The 27,666-nt window shown below is 40.3% G+C and overlaps 1 pseudogene; it reads right to left on the reverse strand.

Moving 5' to 3' along the window:
• Positions 1 to 19,534: 19,534 nt before the first annotated feature.
• LOC149178961 (mitogen-activated protein kinase kinase 9 pseudogene) lies at positions 19,535 to 20,202 on the reverse strand (annotated as a pseudogene).
• Positions 20,203 to 27,666: the final 7,464 nt, after the last annotated feature.

Below are 27,666 nucleotides of genomic sequence, written 5' to 3' on the forward strand. Positions count from 1 at the left end.
AATCTAATTCCTCCAAATTGAATTTACTAAGTAAATCCAATGACAAAAACCATGTCATACAACTTAACTGCATCCAAGCTATCTGTTGATGTGGAAATTCAAATTTTCTCAATTTAATCAAGTAAAAATCAGATTGAGAATTTCTTGCTGCATTTTTCATGACTCCCTCACTGCAAGAAAGGTATTATCAACCACCCCTATCTTACACCTATGGAACTCTAACTTCCCTCTTGACAAATATTTTGTCAAAATGTCAACATCTTGCTCCTTTGTTAGAATGGAGTGTAGCAACATCATCCACCTCTGCACACAGTCTCATAAATGGTGATACTGGATATCTATATGCTTGGATTGATTGTGAAATACAGGATTCTCAGAGAGATTGATGCAAATCTGATTATCACAATTCGATCCATCATCTGACCAAGTAGTCCAACAAGTATCTTTCTCGTTCATATCGCCTTACATGTTGCTTAACATGCAGCCATGTATTCTGCTTCTGTTGATCTGAGCACCACATATCTTTGCTTCCCATTGTACCAAGAAAAAATTGCGGACCCAACACTGAAAATTCCACTTGATGTACTCTCAGTCTGATGGACTTCGTGCCCAATCTGCATCTGTGAAGCCTCACAATTTCACTCCCTCTGCTCGTTTGTACCATATTCTAAATTGGGTACCTATAAGGTACTGTAAAACATGCTTAGTTTCCTTCCAAAATAATTTGGTTGACCTAACCATAGATTGGCTTAGCTGATTGACTACACAACACATATATGGTCATGTGTTCACAAGATACATGTGTGAACCCACTAGCTATCGATAAATGGTAGCATCCACTTCTTCACCTGAAGTGGCATCCTCCTTCCTGTAGTTGTTCACTAGAGGTGTCTCCATGGGTTTACAACTCTCCATGTAGAATATCTGCAGTATCTCATTTTCATACTTGCCTTGAGAGACACAAAATTCCCCATCACCTTGTCATACTTCCAACTTGAGAAAGTAGTGCATGAGACCCATGTCCTTCATTTCAAATTCCCTTGCAAGGTCCTCCTTGCAAGATATGATCAATTGCTCATCACCAGTTAAAATAAAATTATCAACATATAGGACAATAATAAGCAAATTACCTTCTATATAGATGTGATGAGGTTTTCATCCGCTTCACTTATGGTGAATTCCAAACCAGTGAGATAGCTATCGATCTTGGTGTACCAAGCACAAGGTGCTTGTTTGAGATCATACAATGCTCACTTGAGTCTGCACACATGAGACTCTTGATCAAATGTCTCAAAACCTTTGTGTTGTTCTATGTACACCTCCTCCTTCATAACCCCATTGAGAAATGTTGTTTTTACACCCATCTGGTGGATATTCTACCCCATTTGGATAGCGAGAGCAAGAATTGATCTAATGGATGAGTACCTTGCTACAAGAGAAAATTTCTCCTCATAGTCAATTCCCTCAACTTGAGAGTACCCCTTGGTGATAAATCTGGCCTTATACTTCTCTATGCTTCCATTTGTTGCCTGCTTCACCTTGAAGATCCATCTCAAACCACCTATTGATTTATATGCTAGTCTTTGGACCTTTTCCCAAACATTGTTCTTTGCAATGGATTCATATTCCTCCACCATTGCATAAACCCATACATGTTTCTCTATTTCTTCCTCAAAATATGAGGCTCAATCTCTATAAGCGAAGTCATAAGATCCCTGTAGCCAGTGTACCTCTCAGGTGACCTCCTTTGCTTACACAAATTTGAAGGATATCCCACATTCTCCCTCACATCCTGCACAAGTCTATAAAATTCCTTAGTTATTTTTCTTCCTTCTCTAGATGGTTTTGCTTGAGTGAATGTCTCCAATCTCTGCTCTTCAATTTGCGGTTTCTTTACAACTTCCTGAGGTTCCTCCTTTGGAGTTAAAGCTCATATTTTGGTGGGATCTAAAGCTCGCTCTCAAGAGAGCACCACATAGCTTTCTCCTCATCAAAATTTACATCCCCTCGCACAACTATCATTTTGAGTGATGGCAAGTACACATGGTAGTTATGGGGATTTTCTGTGTAACCCACAAATACCCCCAATTCTATGGTCGAGTCAAGCTTATTCCTTGATTCTTTAGAGACATGGCAGTAAACAGAGGCTCTAAAAATCTTGAAGTGCGACACATCCCGTTTAATTCCTGAGAAATCCTCCTTCGGTGTAATCATGCCAAGAATCTAATGAGGACTTTGATTCTGCAAAAAAAATGTTATATTCCATGCCTTAACCCACAAATGCAAAGGCATGCCTTGTCATGCAAAATCACCCTCTTTTCTCCCAAAATGCTACAATTCTTTATTTCTACCACCCCATTTTGATGTGGGTTGTGTCGTGTTGTCAACTATTGTTGAATGTCTTCTTTCACACATAAATTTTTAAATTCATTCGACACATAATCACCTCTATTATTTCTCTCGAGAGCCTTCACCTTCTTGGTGGTTTCTTTCTCAACCAGTGCCTTGAATTCTACTAACTTGGAGAATGTCTCATGTTTCTTCCGCATGAAGTTATCTAATACTTATGTGAGAAGTCATGAATAAAAAGGACAAAATATTTTTGTCTGACAGTGGAGGCTATCAAGAAAGGTCCACAGACATCAAAGTGGATCCTTTCTTGGACTGCATGCACTTTGTTGTCCCGATCATGGAATGTGGATTTTATGTACTTCCCCAAGGTACACCCTTTGCATACATCTTGTTGCTCAAGTGCTCCTTTAGGGAGCATAATGTATATTTGTTGTATAATATTCAAGGTTTCATGATGCAAATGGCCAGGTCTTATGTGTTAAAGTTTACGTACATCACAGCCCTGCATTTTTCTCTTCCTTAGTGCTTAATGCAGCAAAGTCTTCCACATCTAACTTATACAGATTCTTCACACAATCCCCAATCTTCTTCACCTGTCCCATGACTATGTGTCTCAGGAACTCTTTTCCTTTGTTGAAGATCACATTATAACCATAGTCTTCCAAAACTCCAACAGAGATGCGATTTCTCTTTAGGCCTAGAACAAACATGACATCCTTGAGCTTGAGAGGGGAGCTTGACTCCCTCTGAAAGGTGATTGTACCAATACCGATCATGTTGTACCTTTTGTTTTCCCCTAGCTTGATGTGTATCTAGAGATTTTTCTCCTCAATATCACTGAAAAAATATCTAATCCCTGTCATGTGGAAAAACGCACCTAAGTACAAGTACCACACAATCCCCATCATTGTGTTGGACATGCATGTGATAAGGGTAAAGTTAAGGTTGAAGTGTGAAGCCAAGTATTCACCCGCTGATCCTCCTAAGGTCCTCCTACTTTCCTTTTTATGTGGTCACTTTGTGGTATAATGTTTGTATTCATGACAATGGAAGCATTAAATATTTTCTGACAAATATTTCTTCTTTCCCCCTTGGCTGGATTCTGGTTTGGTTTGAGATTTGTTCCCTTTTCCCTTCTTTCCCTTTACAACCAATGCAAATTTTCTTCATCCTTTCCCTTGGATGAGGTCCCATCTTTGGTATTATTCCTTATTTCCTCCTGTACCAAATCGTACTGTAAGTGTTTCAAATTCAGTAGTTTCTCCCTCCCATTCACTTAATCTTGATAGTTATGCCAACTCTTGGGAAGGCTTAGAAGGGCTATGCCTATGAAGTCATCCTTTGAAATAGTAACAAAATCTCCTGCAAGCTCATCACGAACTTGTGTGAACCTCCTCAGATATTATAGGATAAATTTATTCTTCTATATCTTGATATTTCAAAGTTTATCCTTGAGAACCAAATTTTTTAGGTCACTACTATTCTAGAATAGATTTTTCAGTGCCTACCACATTGCATAAGGATTTTATTTCCCATGGAAATAGCTCACAATGTGGTCCCATACTTCCTGCAATATTATTCTCCACACCTTGGCTACATCTTTTTTCCGTTGAGGAAGGTTTTGTGCATCAGATTCTGTTGGCTTTGTAACATCTCTCTTGATGTATTCCAACAATTCATTGTCATCGAGTACCTCCTCCATGTGATCTTTCCATTCAATGAAATTAGAGTTGCATTCCAAGGCACACTCTAGCCTCAGCCCGTTAAAGGTCATATTCTCAGCTCTTAAGAGATATTGCTACACTGAACTGCAAATTCAAACCTCCTGAGAAACAAATTCTAAATTCATGCTTTAATGTGAATCCTACTATGATACGACGTAGAAATTATGGTGTAGATTTGCAACTGCTCGTGAAGTTTTTTTAAAATCACAAGACACAAACCTACTCTATTGACCTACGGATGTTAATTGACAATTTAGAACAAAAAATTTAGACATGAAAGAAGAAATAAAACAGATGCACACAATATTTTTCTTGGGGAAAGAAATCTGCTAAAAAATCCAATGACTTCTTGCATCAATCTGATGAATATAGATGTATTACAATTACTTTACTCAACTATGCACAACCTATAAGTGAATAACCTATCTCTCTTCTCACTAAGAAGCTCAATTCCTACCTTTGCTTGAGCCCCTAGTTCCTTGGACAATTCCTTGAGAAATTAGGCCCTTATTATTTAGGAATTTTCCCAAAATGGATTGCACAATTCCTAAGGTTGATCATGTAAATGCATACAACACGCGTACACTCAAGACCAGTCTACGACTAATGTTACACTACCTTAGAATCTCCACCATAGCCAGGGAACTTGAATTATTTGCATGCACTTGCTATTTTGGGCTAATTGATTAGATAATTAGATGATCACTACATCTGACTGAAGTCCCACTACACAACTGGCCTTCCACTAATTCTTCCAATAGTTAGAACTAGTTTAACTGAAAACAACTTGTGATAATTGACTTTGATTGCTACAAAATAGCAATCACACATGCTTAATTCAAATCTAACTCCTCCAAATCGAATTTATTGAGTAAAATGGGTGGCACAAGCCATGTCATACAAGTTAATTGCATCCAAGTTGTCTGCTGATGTGGAAATTCAAATTTTCTCAATTTAATCAAGGAAAAATCAAATTGAGAATTTCTTGCTGCATTTTTCAACAATCCTTCAAGTGAATCTAATCCATGTTGCCAATCCAACACAACCATGTGCTAATAACAACAACCAACAGATATAAGTAGCATTCAAAATAAATAAAACTGTAAAAAAAAACATATTAAAACACAACCGATGGAGACCCCGAAAAGTACTCCAACTATGTTACTACCTATCCACATTCATTGAAAGTTCCTCCATCGCTCTTCTCACAATGCACACCCCTGTTGTTGGCCTCCATTTCCCTAGATGTGATTAGTTATTGTCAGCCTCCATTGCTCTACTTCCCAAAGAACCCATAAATCGTTTAAAGACGAACCCCTAATCCTTCACCTTTTTTACTAGCACCTCATATTGAAAAGTTTAAGACAAAAGGTTTATTTTGTCTTAAAATTCCCCTCCATGTAGTAGTTTCGAATGCAACTACATACAAGTTGTCTCTAATCGTATCAACAGAGGTCGAAGGGACGAAAGAATAATTAATGTGTGGGAAATCTTGCCACGAAAAGTTTTCGCATTCTTTAGAGTCGGCTGCCCCCACAAAATGAAGAGCTCAACAAGTCCTTGTATTTATATAAGATAATGTGAATGGAAAGTGAAATAGTAGCATTGGTATAGGCACAATATAGTAGTAGCCTACAAGCTCACGGACTTAGGGTGCACTGTCAGAATCAATTTCATAGTTGTTAGATAATATTTTCTTAAATTGATATGTTTTTGTCTTAATTGTTAATTGCCTTGAATGGGTTTCATCTTAAGTGGCCAATCTTAAATATAAAGTTGTCTTAATTTTTTTTTGTCTCAAACTGTCTTAAATATAAATTTTTGTCTTAAAATAATTTTGTCTTAAACTTTTTTTGCCTTAAAATAAAGTTTTGTCTTAAAACATTTTTGTCTCAAACTGTTTTTATCTTAAATTTTATAATTAAGACAATTCAATTGATATTATATTTTAATGGAAAATAATTAAAATAAAAGTGTCTTTACAAGACAAAAGATTCCTTTTGTCTTAAAAAAATTTCTTAAAAGTTCCCTTGGTGTAGTAATGAGAGAGAGAGAGAGAGAGAGTAAGTGAAAAAGTGACATACATCGGGAGGCATACAAAGAGAGCAAGAGGGAGTGAGAGGGAGGGAAATTGAGATAGAGAAAATGGGGGGGGGGGGAGAGAGAGAGAGAGAGAGAGAGAGAGAGAATTGAAGTGAAAGATAGAGAGCAAGAGACAAAGGGAGGTGCATAGAGAAAGATGGGGAGGGAGAGAGGGGGAGAGGGAGAGGGACATGTAGGGATAAATATACAAAGAGAGACAAAGAGGCAGTGTGAGAGAGGGAGCCTATGAAAGAGAGGGGAAAAGATTGGGGGAGAGAGAAAAAACAAGGGATGTGGGGTGGAGAGAGAGAGAGTGTGGGGGACATAAAGAGGGAGAGGTGAGAGAGAGAAAGATAGGGATAGAGACAGACATGTATAGAAAGATAGGAAGATGGACTTAGGGAGAGGGCATGAAAATGATGGATAGAGAGGGAGGGAGGGGGTGAGAGAGGGAGAGAGAGGGAGCGAGAGATAGAGTTACAGAGAGAGTGAAAAAGAGAGAGAGTGTGTGAGGGAGAAGGAGAGGGAAAGGGCGGTTGGGGGAGAGCGATAGTGGGAGTGAAAGGGAGGGAGAGTGACAAAGGTATGGGAGAGATAATAGGGAGGGTGTAAGAGGGAGACAAAATGAGAGGAAGTAGAGAGAGAGGTAGGAATGGAGGGAGCGAGAGAAACAAAAATGATAGTGAGGGAGATAGATAGAGGGATATAAGGAAATTGAGAGAGATAAATAAGGGGTGAGAGAGTGAGAGAGAGAGATAGAGAGAAGGGAAGAGAGATGGAGAAAGAGAGATTGTCTAAGAGTGATAGGGAAAGGGAGAGGGGGATAGAGATATGGGAGAGAGGAATTGGTGGATAATGATAGAGAGAGCCATAGATATTGGGAGAGGTAGATTAAGAGAGGACGGGGAGAGAGAGAGAGGGAGTGCGAGGGAGGAAGATGGAGAGAGAGGGTAGGGAGAGGAATAGTGAGAGTGAAAGGGAGAGGAAGAGAGTGAGGGAGAGGGGGGTGGATGAGAGGGAGGTAGCAAGAGAGAGAGAGAGAGAGAGAGAGAGAGAGAGAGAGGTAGAATGAGGTATAGAGAGGGAAATAGAGAGGGAGGGGAGAGAGATGTAGTTGGGAGGGATAGAGTGAAGGAGGGATGGAGGTAGGAAGGAAGGGAGGGAGAGAAAGAGAGGGAGGGAGTAGAGTGAAAGAGGGTGAGAAGGGGGGAAACAAGAGGGAAAGAGAGGGAGATAAATAAAAAAATGAGAGGGGGAGATGGAGGAAGGAAGGGAGGGAGAGGTGGGGGAGGGAGAGAGAGAGAGAGAGTGGGGGGGGGGGGAGGTAGAGTGATAGAATGTAGGGAGGCATTAGGAGAGAGAGAGTGAGGGAGAGGGAGATACGGTGGGGGTGGGAAGAGAGAGAGAAAGTGGGGAGAGGTAAGGAGGGAGGGAGAGAGGGAGAGATCGAGAAATCAGTTATAAGGTAAGTAGTTGGAGAGAGAGAGAGAGAGAGAGAGAGAGAGAGAGAGAGAGAGAGAGAGAGAGAGAGGAAGGGAAGTAGGAAGAGAGAGAGAGAGAGAGAGAGAGAGAGGAAGGGAAGTAGGAAGAGAGAGAGAGAGAGATCAAGCGGGAGAGAGAGTGATGGCGGGAGAGGGAGAAATACAAAGGGACAATAAGAGAGGAAGAAAGAGGGAAGGAGATGAGAAAGAGATGGTGGGAGAGAGAGAGGGAATAAGAGGGAGAGAGGGGGAGGAATTAAAGGAGTTATAGGGAGAGGGAATGAGAAGGAGAGAGGGGTGGGAGTGAAGTAGGTGAAGAGAGAGAGAGAGAGAGAGAGAGAGAGAGAGAGAGAGAGAGAGAGGGAGGGAGGGAGGATGAGAGATAGAGGGAGAGAGGGAGGAATAGGGGATTGAGGGGGAGAGGGAATGAGAGGGAGGGAGAGAAATAGACTACTATAGAGAGAAGGGGGGAGAGAGAGATATAGATTCAGATGGGGGGAAAGAGAGAGGGAGAGCGAGAGAGGGAGGATGAGAGAGAGAGAGCTAGGGAGGAATGGGGAAGTGAAGGGGAGAGGGAATGAGAGAGAGAGAGAGAGAGGAATATAGAGAGAAGGGGGGGGGAGACAGACAGAGAGAAAGGGAGAGAAGGAGAAAGAGATAGAAGGAAAAATAGAGAGGGAGAGATTCATATGTGGGGAAAGAGAGAGAGAAGAAGAAAGAGAGAGTGAGTGTGAGTGAGAGGAATAGGGAGAGAGTAAGGAAAGAGAGAGAGAGGGAGAGAGAGAGATGTAGAGAGCCAAAAAAATAGGGAGAGGGATATGGAGAGAGGTGGGGGAAAGAGAGCGAGGATGGATGAGGGAGAGAGGGGAGGGAGAGGAAGACTAAAAGGGAGTGGGAGAGGGAGGAGACAAAGAGGTAGAGAGGGATTGAGAGAGAGAGAGGGCAAGGCGAAAGTGGAAGGTAATGAGAGAGAGAGAGAGAGAGAGAGAGAGAGAGAGACATGGAGATGGGGGTAGCGATAGAGATAGGGAGACAAAGAGGGAGGGAAAGGTGGGAGGGAGGAATGGAGCCATAGAGAGATAGAGGGAAGGAGGGAGGGAGTGGGAGGGAGGTAGTGGGAGAGAAAGAGGAAGGTAGGTAGAGAGAGGGAGAGGGCAGTGTGCAAGACGGAAGTAATGAAAGGGAGAGAAAGGTAGATGGAGAAGGAGATGGAGTTAGTGAGAGAGAAAGGGAGAGGGAGAAAGAGTGAGGGAGGTAGTAGGGGAGAGAGCAAGGGAGTGATGGAGGGAGCAGGAGAGAGAGTGGGGGAGTGGAGGAGAGGCACTATTTAAGAGGGTTAACATATGAGGCAAAGGTTGAGGAAGGAAGGGAGTGAGAGAGAGTGAGGAGTAGAGAGTGCAGGGGGGAGAGAGAGTGTGGGAGGGAGAGAAAATGAGCGAAAGGGGTAGGAAGGGATGGAGGGAGGAGGAGAGAGAAAGAGGTAGGGTGATAGAGGGAGAGAGAGTGAGGGGGCTAGACAATGATGGTGGGAGAGGGAGATGAAAAGGGAGAGATAGGGGAGAAGGAGGTTTGAGGAGAGCAGGAGAGGTTAGAGAGAGAGAGAGGGATGGAGAGAGAGGGGGAAGAGAGATTGCAAGGGATAGAGAGGAGGGCGGGATGAAGAAGGAAATGGATCAATAATAAGGGAGAGAGAAGGGGAAAAAGAGAGAGGGAGAAACAAGATGGAGAGAGAAAGAGAGATAGTGATCTAGAGAGTAAGAGAAAAAGTGAGAGAGATGGGGGAATATAGCGAGAGAAAGACGGAGAGAGAGGGAGGGATGGTGTAACAACTTAGGGTTAATATGTAATGATATTTTGATGGTGTTGGATGCCGCCAATAGTTAGGGAGTCTCCCCAGTGCGAGGTCCCAATTAGACCTCACACTGTTTGGGATAGGAGGCCCATCCAGTATGTGGGTGTTATTGCCACCATGAATGTTTCACTTCTAGCTATTGAATGTGTATCCATTAGAGTAAGAACAAGGAATAAACTCCTAGATTATGGTAGTGAGGTGAACCTGCAATTAACAACTTGTACAATGTGATACAAGGATGTAACAACAATACTAAGGAGAAATATGCCACGAGAAGGATCAGTGACTCGAAAGCCAATTAGACATACATGAACAAGAAGATGCGAGAGGTTAGTAAAAAATTAGTTCATAACAAGTCACTGGCATGGCATGGAGTAAGAAAGTAAGGATTCAATGTTGACATACAAGAAATGAGTTACAAACTAGTTCATTAACGTATTAATCACATGAAACCACACATAAAATCATAATGGAAATATTGAAGGGCCAATACAAGCAAGATGAAAAGCAGGGGAGCCAATGCAAAAGATAAAGTACTTCTTATTAACGCTGCTACAAAGACAAGTACATATTCTTCGAACCATCAAATCCCAATAGTGGAGAATGGGCCACTCCTTGCATTATCCAATACAAAACCCTAGCCTCACTACAACTCACCCTACTAGCTACCAAGGGCTGAGTGCCTCTAGCTTTCAAGCACAAATCAACTATCCCATCCTCGCCCCAACTCAAGTGCTAAAATTCCCCTTCCAATATGTCATGAAGGGATATTTATAGAAAAGAAGAGGATGGCCTCTCACCTTCTCTTTTGACCCCTCATCTACCCTCACGAATCTTGAACATCGTCATTGCTCTATCATACCTATTGCCTAGTACATATTTAATTGATCTCAGAATGGCTGCTGAGATCATTATGATAAAATTTACATATTGATAGAGGAGAAAATGTGAGGAGAATAGGAAATTCTGAGAAACCCTAGGGCTCTTGTTGCCAATATTACTATGAAACTGTGGACACTTGCATGAACTAATGGACAGCCTATTATTGTGCCTTTCTTGTATCCAATCATCTTTTGTTGTTATGTTCTTGATATTGCCGATAGGCTTTAGGAGACTCAGTGGATCTGATTTTGATCTCATTGAAACCCTAGTTGTATAGCTTATGTGAAACCTTGGCTCCCTTCATCTAGGTCGACATTCTTAATTTTCCCTATATATGCAACAAAACAAATTGCATTATCCATATACATATTGGAAATCACAGAATAATATAAAAAAGATTTACCGAATTGATTGAGAGTAAAACACCAATTTGGACCCCTGGATAGTCAATTTTTGTGCTCGAGTGTTGTAAATGAATATAATTTTTGTAAGGAATGTTTACAACAATTCTTGAAATAATTGTTCATATCCTTTTACTTGAATCAATCTCATCAAGTGGTTTTTAAGATGAATGATCCAAAACTTTGTTGTCTTCTATGGAGAAAATGCAGTACCAAGGGGCATATAACTTCCTCAGCTTTGGGATTTAACACTCTAATGCATGTGACTCACTTCCTTAGTCCACTTTTGGACCGCTATTAAGGTTTTTTCTTCACGCCATAGATATTCATTCATGATCCAAGTGTTACAGTAATGGAAAGAAATGGCATCTCATAAGAAAAACCAACCCATCTATGTAACTTCTAGTATTTCAAATAAAAGACAACTCTAATAGCAAGATTGATCTTCCTTGATCTTTCTCTATTGCACACCCCTTCTCTAACTTCCTATAACGATCATATGAGAGTGCTCCATACTTTCTCCATGGAACTCTTTACCTTTAGGTGCAATATAATGGTGGTCACTTATAAATAGTTTTCATTTAGGGAAATACCTCGTCATTTGGACTTGAGAATATCTCCGCTTGTCACCGGTAGTGCTGACGACAAGGTGATTTGTAACCAGCGTACCCTATGTAAATTGGCAGATGTAGTAAACTATGTCTTTTATTCACTTCATGATTGTTTTTCTCTCATGGTTGCCACACATTCTCATCATTATTTTGGAAAAGAAATGCATAGTGCTCCTTTTCACTGCTTCATACAAATGTCTTGAATTGATTTAGGAATCCTCGATAATTTGTGTGCAATCAATTTACAAGCTGTAAAAATAAATTTACATCCCATGGGTCCATCCCCTGCGTGATGTGTTGTCCTTGTCTTCTCAATCGTCCAACTCATTAATAAATTATTTGAACGATTTCCCTTTACCGTATGCACAAATGCCCTCTACGTCACATTTCCAAAGTTTCTCGACAAATTCCTTTATTATTCGTTGATGCAAACTTTAATGAGATAATAATGGCCTCGCCATGACCCAAGGCTAGATCCAATACGTTTTTACTAACTAAACCATCTGTATTAGTAGTGCGACTCAAAGAAGTTTGACAAAATCACTACCCATAAGGAAAATGGTGACCTGTCAGTTGGATTGTGAACCATGAAGGTCGCATCGTCACGTTACAACAAAGTTGCATCTTCTGGTCGCTATCCTAAGGCATAAAATGTGTTTATGTGACTTGTATAGGGGATTGCAATCTACAAAAATCAGATCGTTGCATTACAGTGGAGGTCGCAATTTTGCACCGTTGTGGGGAATATTTTTGTGATCTTGCGATTCAGAGTGGTTGCATCCTCTGGTTGCTTCCAAGGCTCTGTAATGTGACTCTACCACATGGACAGAGGTCGTGGATGAGCGATATGATTCTCGTCTGTCACATAGTCGGATCGTTGCATGGGTCGCATCTCCCGACTATTTTGTCGTGGCTCATGATGGCGACCTTGCATCCTGATGCTTGATTCACGTCTCTTACAAGTACTAGTCGTAACGTCACAGAAAACCCTTAAATGTGCAGTGGCTGCATAGGACAGTTGCACAACAGAAGGTGCCCGGGCCACATTCTTGTGTTCTTAATGTTGTAAGCTTCAGGGCGATGAGAGGATGCACGGTCCTGATGCAATTTGCAATACAACCTCTTCATCAAGCCTGATCTGGGATCATTGTGATGACAATCCTCGCAATAGGACCTTACAATGTAACGCTTTCCGTTGTGGCTTCTTCACTAAGAACCCCTCTTAGTCTCATGAATAATGACAGATATGCAGTGCCGCTACCTGTTTGTGCCGAGCAACTCTTAAATCCTCCGTAACATGTTTTCACTTTTGATAAATAATTCATCAACTATGCCCATCCAAAATTGTTGGGTGCTGCCAAAGGGTGACCATAATCCAATTTACCAACCTGCCGTGATAGTTGCGCAGTGTTGATGATAGGCCAATGTATGGTATGGCCAACACTTTATGGCTTCAAGCTCCCAATGCAAAATATATCGCACAAAAAATGTTTTGTTCACACTATTCACACATTACCTCGTTACATAGCATGGCGCTACATGATGGTCATTCTCTCAATACGAGATTGTGGCGCTGCATGATGGTCATTCTCCGCATATGAAATCGTGGCACTGTTTCCTTTCCACATTGAACTTATAGCAACGAGTTACAATGCAACCTTTCATGCCCCTTCAACGCCTTCCGTTATATATATATACTAGTGCCGCACGTGGTCTTGGATGTTTAAAATAGATAAAGCCTAGTGCCCCGTGGTTCGATGTGAATCTAACCTGTCCTTTCGAGAAATGCAACCAATGATTCTGGTATCTCTGTTGTAACTACTACACACCTACATACAGACTCTTAGTTAGAGCATGTGACTGCATGCAAGATTCCTTTTGCATGTTGGAACTACTACACATCTACATGCGGACTTTTAGTTAGAACATGGGATTGCATGCAAAATTCCTTTTGCATGATTTACTCCTTGATTTACTCCTTGATTTGCTCCTTCTTTAACTCCGCAACTGACTAGTTATCTCCGGAACTTGTTGTAGGTGTTGAGTCTTCTCATTGATCACCACTATACTCATTACCTTGGGATCTTCACCCAGTAATGCTATATCATGAGCATTGTAACATAATTTTCTATTGAATCATTCTTTTCTTCTTTCGATTTTCTTTTAGTGTTTTTGCTCTGCAAAGCTGTGTGTTCAACCTTTACTAGCTAGATTCATCTGTGCAGGTTTTCTAACACATTTACATGGTATCAGAGCCCACAGGTTGCTAGATAAAAGGCGCACCAGTACTTTATTTTGCAAGTATTACAGCTTGGAGATCGATGATTGACAGGAAAATGGAGTTTCCCAAAGCATCGATCCTAACACCGTACAACTATCATGAATGGAAGGACCAAATGGCTCGATACCTTCGTCATAAAGGGTTGTACATGATTACCATGGCTACAGAAGTGGAACCCACTTCAGCCATAGAGAAATCCAAGTACCTCAACCGTATGGATGAGGCCCACGGATCCATATGCATGTGCATCTCTCCAGAGTTGCAGTTTCATCTATCTGCCTGCAATACTCCCAATGAGATTTGGAAAAAGGTTGAAGAGCTCTACGGGAAATAGGATGAGATGAAAGGACATCTGCTCGAAGTGGAGCTGCTATCATTGGATCCACGGAACTATGACAGAATTCAAGATTTCTTCACCAAATATAATGATTTATTGCTGCAACTCAAGGGTTGTGGAATTGACAAATCCAAGGAGGAGAGTCGCCAAGTTCTCTCTATTATGTCAAAGCTTGGACCGGAATACTCCGTCTTTGTGTCTACATTTCATTCAGTAAGGCTCGCAACAGGTAAATCCTACACTATGCCTTCTCTCAAAGAATTTATGGAGACTCTTATTTTTGAGCAAGATAAACTCATTGGCATGGGGAAAATCAAACCTCCAAAAGCACATTCCCATCCAAAGAAGGAAGGGTACACCAAGCCCTTCAATGACTCCTCCGGCTCGAGAAATGAGAAAGGGAAGAAAGGAAACAGATGCACCTACTGTCAAAGAGGATTCCATCCAGAATCCTCTTGCATGAAGAAACAAATTGACCAAATGGCAGAAATCCTTCAGAAGCACAACCTTGGGGACCACATCCCTCAGGGCGCCAAGAAGAAAACTGAGGATCCGCCACACGGAAAGGTAACAATTTTCATGCTTTAGTTGCAATTAATTCTTCTCCTGATGCATGGATTATAGATTCTGATGCATCACATCATATGGCTGCTGCAAAGGAAGTCTATTCCTCTTTAGATGCATGCAAAGGACCTCCCATCCTCATGGGAGATGACTCACCTATTGAGGTCACTGGAAAAGGTAGAGTGGAACTTTTACACGGAAGCTTTGAAGATGTGCTTCATGTTCCAAAACTTTCGGTAAACCTGCTTTCAGTTTATCAGATCACTCATTCCGGCACCGGAAAGAGAGTGGAATTCACTCCAGATGTAGTAAACATATATGATCTACATGGCAATGCCAAAATTGCAACTGGTGAGGTAAACAATGGAGCCAGACTGTATACATTTTCTGAATTTATTGAATCTGAATCCTCCTTATTGCTTACACATGCTGATGATAGTAGTAGGCTTTGGCACGAGAGGTTTGGTCACTTAAATTACAGGTAGATGCAACAGCTAAGCAAGAATGAGATGGTGGAAGGCTTGCCAAATATCAGTTTCTCCAAAGGAGTTTGTGAAGGGTGTGTTCTTGGCAAACATCCCAGAGAAAAGTTTGACACCGGCAAGACTCACAGAGCATCCTCTCCTCTAGATCTGATCCATAGTGATCTTATGGGGCCTTTTCCTCATCCTTCCATTAACAAAGCAAGGTATGTGCTTACATTTATTGATGATTTCTCACGGTATACTTGGGTGTATCTTCTCAGGAACAAATCTGAAGTTTTTGAGCATTTTGAAGATTTCAAAGCACTAGTTGAGACACAGTCAGAGAGAAAGATCAAAGCCCTCCGTACAGACAATGGGGGGGAATATGTTAACACAGCACTTCAGAACCTTTGCCTTCAGTCCGGCATACAGTTGCAGTATACAGTTCCATACACTCCGCAGCAGAATGGAGTTGCTGAGAGAAAGAATCGATCTCTCAAAGAGATGGCTTCCTGCATGTTGCATGCCAAGTCACTGCCTCATAAGCTTTGGGCCGAAGCACTTAATTGTGCTAACTACATCCAGAACAGATCTCCTCATAGGTCTATCGAGGACCAGACCCCCTTTGAGGTTTGGAGCGGCACTAAACCAGAGGTCACTCACCTCCGTGTTTTCGGCTCTCGAGCATGGGCCCGGATCCCCTCTGAAAAGAGGAAAGCTCTTGATCCACAGAGCATTGAGTGCATATTTGTTGGATACCCTAATGGTGTGAAGGGATATCGACTCCTGATTCCCTCTACAGACAAGCTCATCATTGAGCGAAGTGTCAAATTTGAGGAAAGTCTCTCGCATGCACCTCAAGCGCCGTATGCAGACACTTTTTATCTACCTCATGTCCGAGATGATGACTCAGTGCATTCAGATGCCGATACAGATCATGCAGATGCCGAGGAAGAGCATGCAGATGCAAAGACAGAGTCTTCAGATACAAATCTAGTGCATGCAAATGATGATCCACATCCAAGCCCAGATCGGGCTTCCACCAGTGAATCATATTCCCCTGTCATAAATCAGAGAACAAGGAGCTTACGTGAGATATATGCACAAGACCAACCAGCTGCTAGAAATGGTCTTGTGGGGGATAATTCTGATCTACAGAGGACTAGCTCAGAGTTTATTGAGCCTCCTCTTGTCCTCACTGCCACTGAACCATCGCCCTCCTCGCATTGTCATTTGGTTCAGTCTTCTGATCCACAGTCTTATGCTGAGGCTATCGGGCATCCATCTTGGGAGTCCGCCATGGAGGAGGAGTATAATTCCCTCCTCGAGAACCAGACTTGGGATCTGGTCCCCCTTCCTTCAGGAAGGAAACTTGTCCGATGCAAATGGGTCTACAAGACCAAGAGTGCTGCAGATGGGCAAATCACCAAACGGAAAGCAAGGCTAGTACCCAAAGGCTTCCAACAAGTGCATGGCATTGATTATGACGAGACCTTTGCTCCAGTAGCAAAGATGGATTCCATACGCCTTACACTTGCCATTGCAGCTACCCAGCGGTGGGAAGTACATCAGATGGATGTGAAGAATGCCTTTCTTCACGGAGACCTATCTAAGGAGATCTACATGGAGCAGCCACATGGTTTCATTCAGGATTCATCTTTGGTCTGCAGACTGAAGAAATCTCTCTACGGCCTTAAGCAAGCCCCGAGAGCTTGGTACGCGAAGATGGATTCTTTTCTCTTATCACAAAACTTTGAAAGATGTAAGTCTGATCCGAATGTTTACATGCTTAGGACACATGATTCTCTTCTTATCTTAGTTTTGTATGTAGATGATCTCCTAATCACTGGCAGCTCGGCTTCAACCATTGCTACAGTCAAGAGGGCCTTGCATGATAGGTTCTTGATGACGGACATGGGTCCATTACACTTCTTTCTTGGTCTTGAGATCAGCCAGAATGCCACAGGCATCAAACTCGCTCAGGCTAAGTATGCATGGGATCTCCTCGAGAGATTTCGCATGACTGACTGCAAGCCAGCACCGACTCCTTTTTTGTCTGGGGTCTGCCTAGAGGATGGAGGTGACACTCCATTAGTTGACAACACTCTCTACTGACAGCTAGTGGGGAGCTTATTGTACCTCACCCACTCCAGATCAGATCTCTCATACGCAGTAGGGGCAGTTTCCAGATACATGCAGGAGCCGCATGAGCTACACTGGAATGCTGCCAAGCGCATCCTCCGATATGTGCAAGGCACCATCACCTTCGAGATTCACTATGCAGCAGGCACTGCATTGAATCTCCTTGGCTTCAAAGATTCTGATTGGGCGGGAGACAGCATTGATCGCAAGTCCACCTCCGGATATTCACTCAGTCTAGGATCTGGCCCTATCTGTTGGTCGAGCAAGAAGCAGACTGCTATTGCTCTCTCTTCAACTGAGGCTGAGTACCGAGGAGTAGTCAACATCACCATTCAGGCTCTGTGGCTACAACACTTCCTCACTGAGTTAGGTGTCCAGTTCCACCAGCCCATTGTCATCTGGTGTGACAACCAGAGCACTCTCAAATTTTGCAGGGATCCAGTACAGCGGCAGCGGACGAAGCACATAGAGATCCATATGCACTACATCAGAGACTTAGTACATGATCGGGTCATTGATTTGCAGTTCTGTCCTTCAGCAGAACAGACTGCAGACATCTTCACCAAGACATTCACTGAGCAGAAGTTTCGCTCTTTGCGTGATCGTCTTGGAGTGAAGGACACGATTGCTTAGCCACTGTATTTTTCTTCCTCTTCTCTTTTGATTACATTGTATTTTGAGGGGGGGTTTTTCCCACGAGGTTTTCCCTCTTTCCTCAATTTTAGTACAAGTTGCACTGTATTTTGGGTGACCTTTGGCCTTAGTTGCCAGGGCCCATTTTCTATTTTTCCCCATAGTGGTGTTCAGGGGAGGTGTTGGAACTACTACACACCTACATACAAACTCTTAGTTAGAGCATGTGACTGCATGCAAGATTCCTTTTGCATGTTGGAACTACTACACATCTACATGCGGACTTTTAGTTAGAGCATGGGATTGCATGCAAAATTCCTTTTGCATGATTTACTCCTTGATTTGCTCCTTCTTTAACTCCGCAATTGACTAGTTATCTCCGGAACTTGTTGTAGGTGTTGAGTCTTCTCATTGATCACCACTATAGTCATTACCTTGCGATCTTCACCCAGTAATGCTATATCATGAGCATTGTAACATAATTTTCTATTGAATCATTCTTTTCTTCTTTCGATTTTCTTTTAGTGTTTTTGCTCTGCAAAGCTGTGTGTTCAACCTTTACTAGCTAGATTCATCTGTGCAGGTTTTCTAACACATTTACAATCTCATGCGATGGTCGCATGGAAAATATTAACAAGAAGTCATTAAACCAATCATTGGCTTGGTTATTGAGTAATATGCATGCATGGTATGAATGCAATTACATATCTCCTAGCCAATGGATAAATTTTTTCGGTGACCGGCTATCATCTCATCTACCCTGTACGTCGAACGCCGACGACTGTAAACAGACTCAATCGATGCGCCCATCAACTCCACTTGTACAAGCGGTAAATTTAAATAAATTTGAACATGCAGTTTAGCGGTTTGAATTTTGCTATGTATGTTATGTAATGGCACCCATTCGAATTTCGCTGCTAGTGCCACTACCAAAGCGAGTGGAGCTATCCATCCTAATGCCACGACCAAAGTGAGTGGAGCTATCCATCCTAATGCCACGACCAAAGTGAGTGGAGCTATCCATAGAAGTCTGCCAGGATCTTTCTTCCCGAAACTCAACCGAATCGCAACCAAAGGATGCAGATGCCCTTTTGCCTTTCGCCAACTATTTCCATGGTGGTTCCTTCATCATGGGTTCTCCATCCAAGTGTTGTCGTTTTCACGCGTTATGTGCTAGAATGGCCAATGCGGAAGGCGTAATTGTCATTTTTGTCAATTACAACCTTGTTACCAAACATAGCCTCCCACTACCTGCCAATGATTACCCACTATTAAATGATTTTGAAAAATATTCCCGTGGAATCACAACGGAAATCCTAAGGTTGCCATTAGAATGGAGAATCCAGATTATATGAAGAATATGTGAATGGAATGAGTTGATGAAGTTGCATCTTATGTTCCTTGAAGATATTTCCTAAAGATAACGAGTGATATACGAAGTGAACGCCCAAACTTGGGAACAAGAAACTCTGTCGAAGAAATAAATAACTGCAATCCTATCATATTTCAGAAGACAGTGGGTGAATTACACAACTGTTGATACAAATCCATTTTTACACAGGGAATAGATGGTCTCCACGGCCGACGGTGGCGGTGAGACAAATGTAGTGGTTTGATTTCTATTTGGTTTATGGATTTGTGCATAAGTTCAATATAACTTCACGGTGAAGTTGAGAAATTTGGACTAGCCGAGGCCAGGGCCGCGGGCGATTCCCTGTAGAATATAAATCACATGAAATTCACCCAGTTGGTAGGCACGCCGGAGGGAAGAAATGAAAATCGCCAGAGAAGTCTCAATCCGAGGCAGATATACCCCGCATACCCATTATAGTGCCCATTGTCCTTATCAGGATCGATTCTCTTGGGGTTCATATAGGTGTACGTCCCGACGCAGGAATTGCAAGGACCTAGTGTCTTTGACAGAATCCTGCTCACGCCAAAGTCTGTGATTTTGATCTGGTTGTTGCTCTGTTGAGCAGAAGATTTAAAGGCTTGATGTCTCTGTGCGCGATCTTATGAGAGTGGAGATATTTGAGGCCGCGGAACACTTGCCTGGCCAGCACCGCAAGGTAGGGCTTCGACATCTGGCCACACTTGTCAAGTGAGCCACGGTCCATGCATTCCAACACGAAATGGATCTCCACGCCCCTGTCATACACGACGTGGCACTTGACAACGTATGAGGAGTCTGTCATCCGCAGGATGTCCATCTAGCGGACGATCTGCTACCGAGCTGAGAGGTCGTGGTTGTCATGGATGACCTTGAGGGTGTAGACGGATTGGGTTCTCCTGTGGCAAAACTTGTATACTTTCCCTTCATTGCTGCATCCCAAAATTTCCAGTTTCTCAAGCTCCGACGGGTTGATCTGGTCTGAATTTTGTGTGACTTGGGGCATATGAGGTGGGCGGGGCAAAGGAAGTGGCACGACATTGGCAAGGAAGGGTTCCTAGCATGGAGGGATTGGGAGCATCAGCCCCGGCTTCCTGGAGGCCCTCGGTCTCTCTTTTCCCTTGGGGTTTTGATACTCTGACATGGTTGGTGGAGTTCCTAATTGCTGAAAATCTGATGTTTTAGTAGAAGGTGATGCATGTTTTACTTTGGGAAATTCCACGCTTCGATTGGGAAGGCGTAAACATGTATCAGCGAATCACAACAACCTAATGAGTCTTTGCCCCATCGTTTTGCTTATAATACTAGGTAACTGATCCAATGGTTCCAATGGTTGTTGGTGAATTTTGATAGGCATCGGTTGCTTATCTGTTCTAAAAATGGCATAAGAACCACACAAATGATCATTTTATAAGTGATGGGTATCGGTTGCTTATTGTTTGAGCAAATCATTACTAGTAAAATGCTTATTTTTTGAGCAAATCATTACTTGTAAAATGGCATAAGAACCACAGGAAATGATCGTTTTATAAAAATAAAAATCACGGATAATGATTGGTTTTTAAGAATAATGAAGGGATAAAAATATGTCAATTTATTTTATTCTTAATTATAAAACTAAAATTTTGATTAAAAAGAATATCTAATTAATTAAATGTTTGGATTCTTAATTATAAAAATAATTTTTCGACAAAAAAATATTAATGCTCAAAAGTTTAATAAAAATATGCATATCCACTTAATAAAACTTTTAGAATGATTTAAATATTTTTTTCCTCATAATTAGCTTTAATGCTTAAAAAACAATTTTTTTTATTAATTTAAATATTTTTTCCTTAATATACATATTCACTTAACAAAATTTTTAGATTGATTTGGATATTTTTTCTCTTCCTAATTAGCTTTCATGTTGAAAAAATAATATTTTTTTATTAATTTAAATATTTTTTCCTTAATAAATTGGTATTAACATTAATGTTGAAAATATAATATATTCCCTTATCAAAAATTGTTATTAAGATTACCACTCAATTATTATTGTTAAGATGACAACTCAATCATATCTTTGTGTAAAACAATTTTTATTATTCACAGGGTAGATCACACCCTTAATCTCTATTTTATAAAATTTAACCTATTTCATATCTATAAATAAAATTACTCCAAATTTATATTATTAAATTTAATTTTAATTTTTCAAATTAAAATTGATCAGCAAATTTTACTTATTAAACCTAAACGCCCTCCTCACAAAACCAAAAGATTAGTAAACAATTGTCAAGTATGCTCAAAACCCTAGTTTATAGGACGGTTGTTTTGATGTATTAATAGTAAGGTAACATGATGAAGTTTATAACACATGTTTTGTTGATGTATGGTTAGACTACATAAGGTGGTATGATTAATAATTAATATTTTTTAATTGAATTGGTTTTATTTATATTTGCGATATATAATTAGTATTTAAGATAAATAAAATATTATTTAAAAAATTATATATATATATATATATTAAATTTGATATAGTTGAAAATGGATATGAGAATACGGAGCTATAAAAGCTAGTGTATTTTCGTTTATTAGATTTTCTAATCCAAAGCTAAAATCATACCATCCAATTTATTTAACAAATAGTGGATAATATACATTGTTACTAATTTTTTGAATTTATAAGTATATATAGGAATTTTTATTACATAATTTCATTACTTTACAAAACTTCTCTTGAATTTAGTATTAGGAATTGTTTTCATCTCCATTTTTGTCAAACTACCTAATAGAATTAGAAATACCACTTGGTGGTAAAAAAACCTCATAGAGAGGGTGTGTGTCATGGTTAAACTTAGACAAGAACTTGACCTAACCAAGCCTATTTATGACAGACATTTCATCAAACACATGACATAGATGTAATCTATCGGTCAATAGATATATGAACATAGGGATTTGAAACTTATTTCAGATTCACCAAGAAGGTCTAATTTCCTCTCATAATAGTTGAAATAACATTTGTTAGTCCATGCATCCATCAACAATTCATATATTCAGAAAACATGTCAAGAGCCATAGACATTATACATCATATAACCAACAAATAACTACCATAGAAACCAACAACTAACCACCATATAAACCATGACAAGTCAGCCATATTATCACCATCATAATCAATGCATATGCTCATAGATCACAATAGAAAATACATCTTATTAACATATGAAAATTCCAACCAAGTCAGGGACTTCCACATATTGCCCGACCATAGACTAGGCTGAAATAAATATTTCTTTCAACCTATTACCTTTGTGCCATATTCCAAGCGTGAATGTGGGATCTCATGGAATAAATAAACAAAACCAAACTAGGGCTTCAAGAGGCCAAACCACCTCATCTCGCAACTAGTAATTCCACCTCATAGTCGGACATCACTAACTATCACTAGATCGATCTCTACCCAAGCTGTCCAGGGCACCAAAGCATTAGACTAGGCTGAGAAAAATCTTTCTTCAACCTATTACCCTTGTGCCATATTCCAAGCGTGAATGTGGGATCTCATGGAATAAACCAACAAAACCAAACCAGGGCTTCCAGAGGCCAAACCACCTCCACTCTCAACTAGTAATTCCACCTCACAGTCGGATATCAATAACCATCACCAAATCGGTCTCTAACGAAGTTGTCTAAGGCACCAATGTGTTTGTTCCAACTCGGCTCCAGAACTAGTAACTCAACTTACAATTGTCGCAAGGCTCCCGAGTGTTTTTCCAACCAAGGCTCTAGGACTCTCGACACACCTGCAAAAGGATGACTCTATTCAAATACTTAGTCCAACTATATTGAGTAATGAAGAGCTTACTGGTGAGAGCCATGTCAGAAACCTAGAACTTGGATGGCCCTTAGCAAACCCAACAATATGAACCGAGCCTCAAGGACATTCAATGGGAAATACAGGTAGTACATGTATAGAAGTACCATCAGAATGTCCACCTTGGCTGCATGGAAAAACAACTGCAAAGTCTGCAACAAAATGAAATGCCAAGATTGAGTGCAAAGGACCCTGCCCTGGTAGAATCGTCTGATGATTGACTATCGGGAAGTCATGATATTTCTGAAAGTTTCTGATGTTTTTTGTTGTTTTTATGATCTACTCTGATAACATTTACATTGTCAATAGTACATATAGATGGATGATAGATATGGTAGCCTATAAAGCTTGGATGGACATACTCAAATTGTTTATGTTTTGGATGGCTTGTGATGTTGATCGGTGGCCAACAGACCTAGTTTCCTTCAGGTAGGTTGAGGCCACCAGACATATATTCTGTAGCCTACTTTACATATGATTAATAGAAAGGTACTGCTAAGCTTACACAAAAACAAATTAATAATAAATTTATATTAAAATAATTTTTAGAATTTAAAAATATCTAAAATGGTGTTTTTGAATGATTTAAATTTTTTTTTATTATATTTTTAAATTCAAATTAAAAAATGTTAATTAAATTTTAAAATGTTGAAAAAATAAATATTAAAAAAAAAACATTATGTAACAATTATAATAAATTATTTACAAAGAAATAAATTTATATTAAATAATTTAAAAAATAATATTAAATTTTCTTAATATTCTCTTATTAGTAATATATATATGTGTGTGTGTGTGAAACAATCAAAATGCTATTTTTTTAAAACGATAATTTAAATTGATGTGTATTTTAATATTTGAATAAGGACATAGTGCCATTATTTTGGTCCATAACCATAATTTAAATTGTAAAAAAATGAATAATTCTTTGAAAAATAATAATTATTTTTAAATAATAAAATATAACAAGTTCGGATAGGCCTCTCTTACCATATGTTCTTAGTAATTCCCCTAGCACTAAAATAGACTTAATGCTCAAAGCAGCACTGAAGGTGACTTAGTGCTCAAATAATACATAAGGCTATGTGATTCAACTAATTTCATACATGATCTTCAAGTAAATTTTATGTATATACACAAAATCTATATATGTGTGTTACACTAAAAAATGTCACCTTGACTACTTACAGTTAGTATGGCTCAAATCAACAAGTCATGCTACCCTCTTAGGCAAGTCTCATGCCTCTGTTATCCATCTCAAACTCAAAGAAGAGAGAAAGTCTTATAAAAATCATGTTTATCTCTGGGGTCGCAGGTTCTCTCTAGCCTTACCTGCGGGGACGCTGACTATGTTCACAAAAACTGCGTCCATGGACGCTCTGTATGTTAAAGGACAGGTGCGTCCTTCTGTAAAAGGCAAAATGCGCAAGTTTTATCTTGAAAAAGTTACTTGTGGTTACTTCTAGAACATTCTAGAGGTCGGTTTGATGAAATGGATGCGCCTCCAGTTGGTTCATGTATCTCTATTAAGAGGGAGCTTATCCCATCAATAAGGGAGCTATCCCACCCATAAAGGGGGATGATCCCATTGATAGTGGACCTGAATAACCTCTTTACAGCACTATAAATGAAGGCATTGAGCCAGAAGGAGAGGAGGTTGGAGCTATACATTTTCTTTGGGTAAATGCTGCAGGATTTAGGTCTTCCATTAGAGCCTTTGTGAGGAGAGATTGTCTTCACTTGATTCTACTTGGGAGAGGGTGAGCTTTGTCAAAGTAGAGGAAAACCCTTGATGGACCCTGGGAGGAACTTGCACAACACCAAGGCCAGGTTGTAAGAGTTTCTTTGTTTCGTTATTAATACAAACTGGTTTATTTTTCTCAATAGCTTGTGTTAATGAGTTATTTCATGTGTTCCTTGGTCTGCATGTTGAATATATGTTTTATTATATGAAATGCAAGTGCTTGGTAATTGTTTGATTGTTTGTGGTTGCAGGAATTGACTTGAAGGAGGAGCTCATCCGGATCGTCAAGAACGGACTTCAACAACAGCGTTTTGGAATAAGGTAAGCCTAAACACTTGTAGTTTTCATGTTGTAAAAGGTGTATTTAGAGAAAGATCACTCCATTTTGTCTTGTTTGTCATTAGAATGTCTTAGACTTCTAGGAAGGTCAGTCGTGTCCGCACCCTTGACAGATTCCGTGTGACAAATTGGCGACTCCGCTGGGGAATCCATTAATGAGAGAGTCTTTTCCTTTATATGAACTTTGCTTTGAGAAAATCATTTTTATTTTCTGGTTTTTGACTGTGAGAATTAGTATTTGGGTGGCTTAGCTGTAGCTTTAGTTGGCTTTAGTTTTTCTTCCTTTTTCCAGAAAGACGCAGTCTCTGTGTGCTGCACAGTGCGTCCTTGGACGCGCTGTTGTCGACTGCACAGTGCGGGGCCGCACCTGTGAAAACGGCTGGCCTGCGTCTTCCTGTAAAAGTTAAGAAAATTCCATTTTTGCTTTAAATTACTTTTAGATTTTGTTTTTTCTTAGTGTTTTCTGCCCAGATCCTTTAGTACCCTGTCAAGAATTCTCACCTGAACTCGTTTTGTGAGCTTTGAGTGTTTTAGTGGTTTTCAACGAAGTTTAGACCTAGGGTTTGATTTTTGGAAAGGCTTTGTAGTGACTTTGAGCTTAGAAAGTTGTCCAGCCTTAGATATCTCTGGTTAGTCAACCTTCTTAGAAGTTGAGCCTGCCGTAAAGTCTCCTTGTTTGAGCAACTTGTCATTTGAGTTGTTTTGGGTCAAATTTCGAATTGCTTGTTTTTAAAGTATTGATTTCCATTTTAAAAAAGGACAAAAAGATTAGAATTTTGTTTTGACTAGTTTTTGGTTCTGCAATAAGCTAGTCCTTGATTTGATTGTGATCAAGTAAAACACCTTAGAAATAATCATTGTTAGTTTTGGCCTCGTTAAGATTGCTTAGAGTAAATTTGCCTTTAGTTTGCTTATGAGTGCATTTTCATAGATTTTAAGAGTTGTTAAGATTGATTTTTGGTTATATTAGATTTATTTGCTTTATTAAAAGAAAAATACAAAAACATCTTCTTAAAAAGTCTTGTTTCAAGTAGCTTTTTGTTTTCAAAAGAAGAAAAGAGTTTTTTCGTGCATGTAAAGAGAAGTTATGTTTTTATGCTTGGAAAAGAAAAACGAATTGTTTCTTTGATTGTCTTCAATTAAGAAGTTGCTTTTATAAGGATTGCATTCTCTCAACTTTTTAGTTAAGCAATTCATCGAAAAAGTAAAGTAGTGGATAAATCATTTTAGGTGCATTTTGTAGTGGTTTCGAGTCGAGTCAACATACCACTAGTTTCACTTCCATCACCTTTTGACTTAAGAAACAACCTTAAAAGTAACGCTTAAATTAAAATCAATCTAGTAATCTTTATTTTTCTAGGGCTCTGAAGCACCAACATAGCTTAGGCTAGGGTCTTGGAGTAGGTGAGTACTTAACTCTCCAAGACTACAAAACCAAACAGATAGTCTATCTTGAGTAGAACAAATCCAATTGTTTCAGTTACATTCTGGGAAAGCTCCTCTTAAAGGAGAAACACGAGCTCGTGTCCGAACCAGTGAGGGGATCATTCCTCCCTCGTTGGGAACGACGCCAGGCAGTACGTATTACAAACGGTAAACCTCGGATTAACCATTGTCGAGGAGCCAGGGGTCACTTATCGGTAAACCTTGGATTGTTGTCAAGGAGCCGGTAAGGGGATTGGAGCTTGCTACTCTGCCCTTGCGTGCTGTCGGAGTTTAGACTGTTCCCCCAGGTGTAATTGTTGTGATTGGTAACCTTAGTGGCCATAATATCTAGGATTCTACCCAAGGTGACGGTGGAGGGAAGGTCCCACTGTACCTGGAGCAGACGTCGGTTATACTCACTTGGATTTTCTGGGGGGTTCGCTTCACTTCGAGACGGTTAAAGTGGAGGAACTTGGTCCAGTCTATTCATTAAGCAGGTTGCCGGGGTAACTGTTCCACCCACTATTTCTGTACTGAATCCTGCGAGGTTGGGCCTAATCACCAACTAGCGCTTTTGGTCCGGAAGACTACTGTTTGTGTGTGGTTTGACGCTCTAGATTATTTAGGCGTGTGCTTCAAATTTGATTGGTTCTTTAGAAGACTTTAGGTGGTTTGATTTGAAATTTTTTACTTTGATTTCGTGTGTTGTAGTTAAAATCTTTAATTGTGGCGGAATTACCGAGACAGTCCCGTAGACTTCGGGGCAAGTCTCCTGAGATTGTTACCGGGATAGATTTGTTAAGAAAACTCCGTAAATCGCGGGGTGAATCTCCTGAAAACATTCCGGGTCATTTAGAAGGGTTAAAGGTCCTTGTAACTCCTCCTAGTGGCAGTAGAGTAGGTTCACCTGAAGAAGGAGAATCTTCTTTGGTAGTCCATCCAGATTACCAAAGATTAGAAACAGGTTACAATCCCGAAGCTGTTACAGTTTCCGAGCTTGCTGGTAGTTTTTCATCTGCCAGTGAAACAGGCGAAGAACCTGAAATTTCAGAACCTGTTACTCCAACTCCTAGTGTTCCTGATTCACCAAGAATAGA

This window comes from Pinus tabuliformis, chromosome 4_1 (assembly GCF_031772625.1).
Source record: "Pinus tabuliformis cultivar Carrire ecotype Pingquan chromosome 4_1, CPIR1, whole genome shotgun sequence".
Taxonomy (NCBI): domain Eukaryota; kingdom Viridiplantae; phylum Streptophyta; class Pinopsida; order Pinales; family Pinaceae; genus Pinus; species Pinus tabuliformis.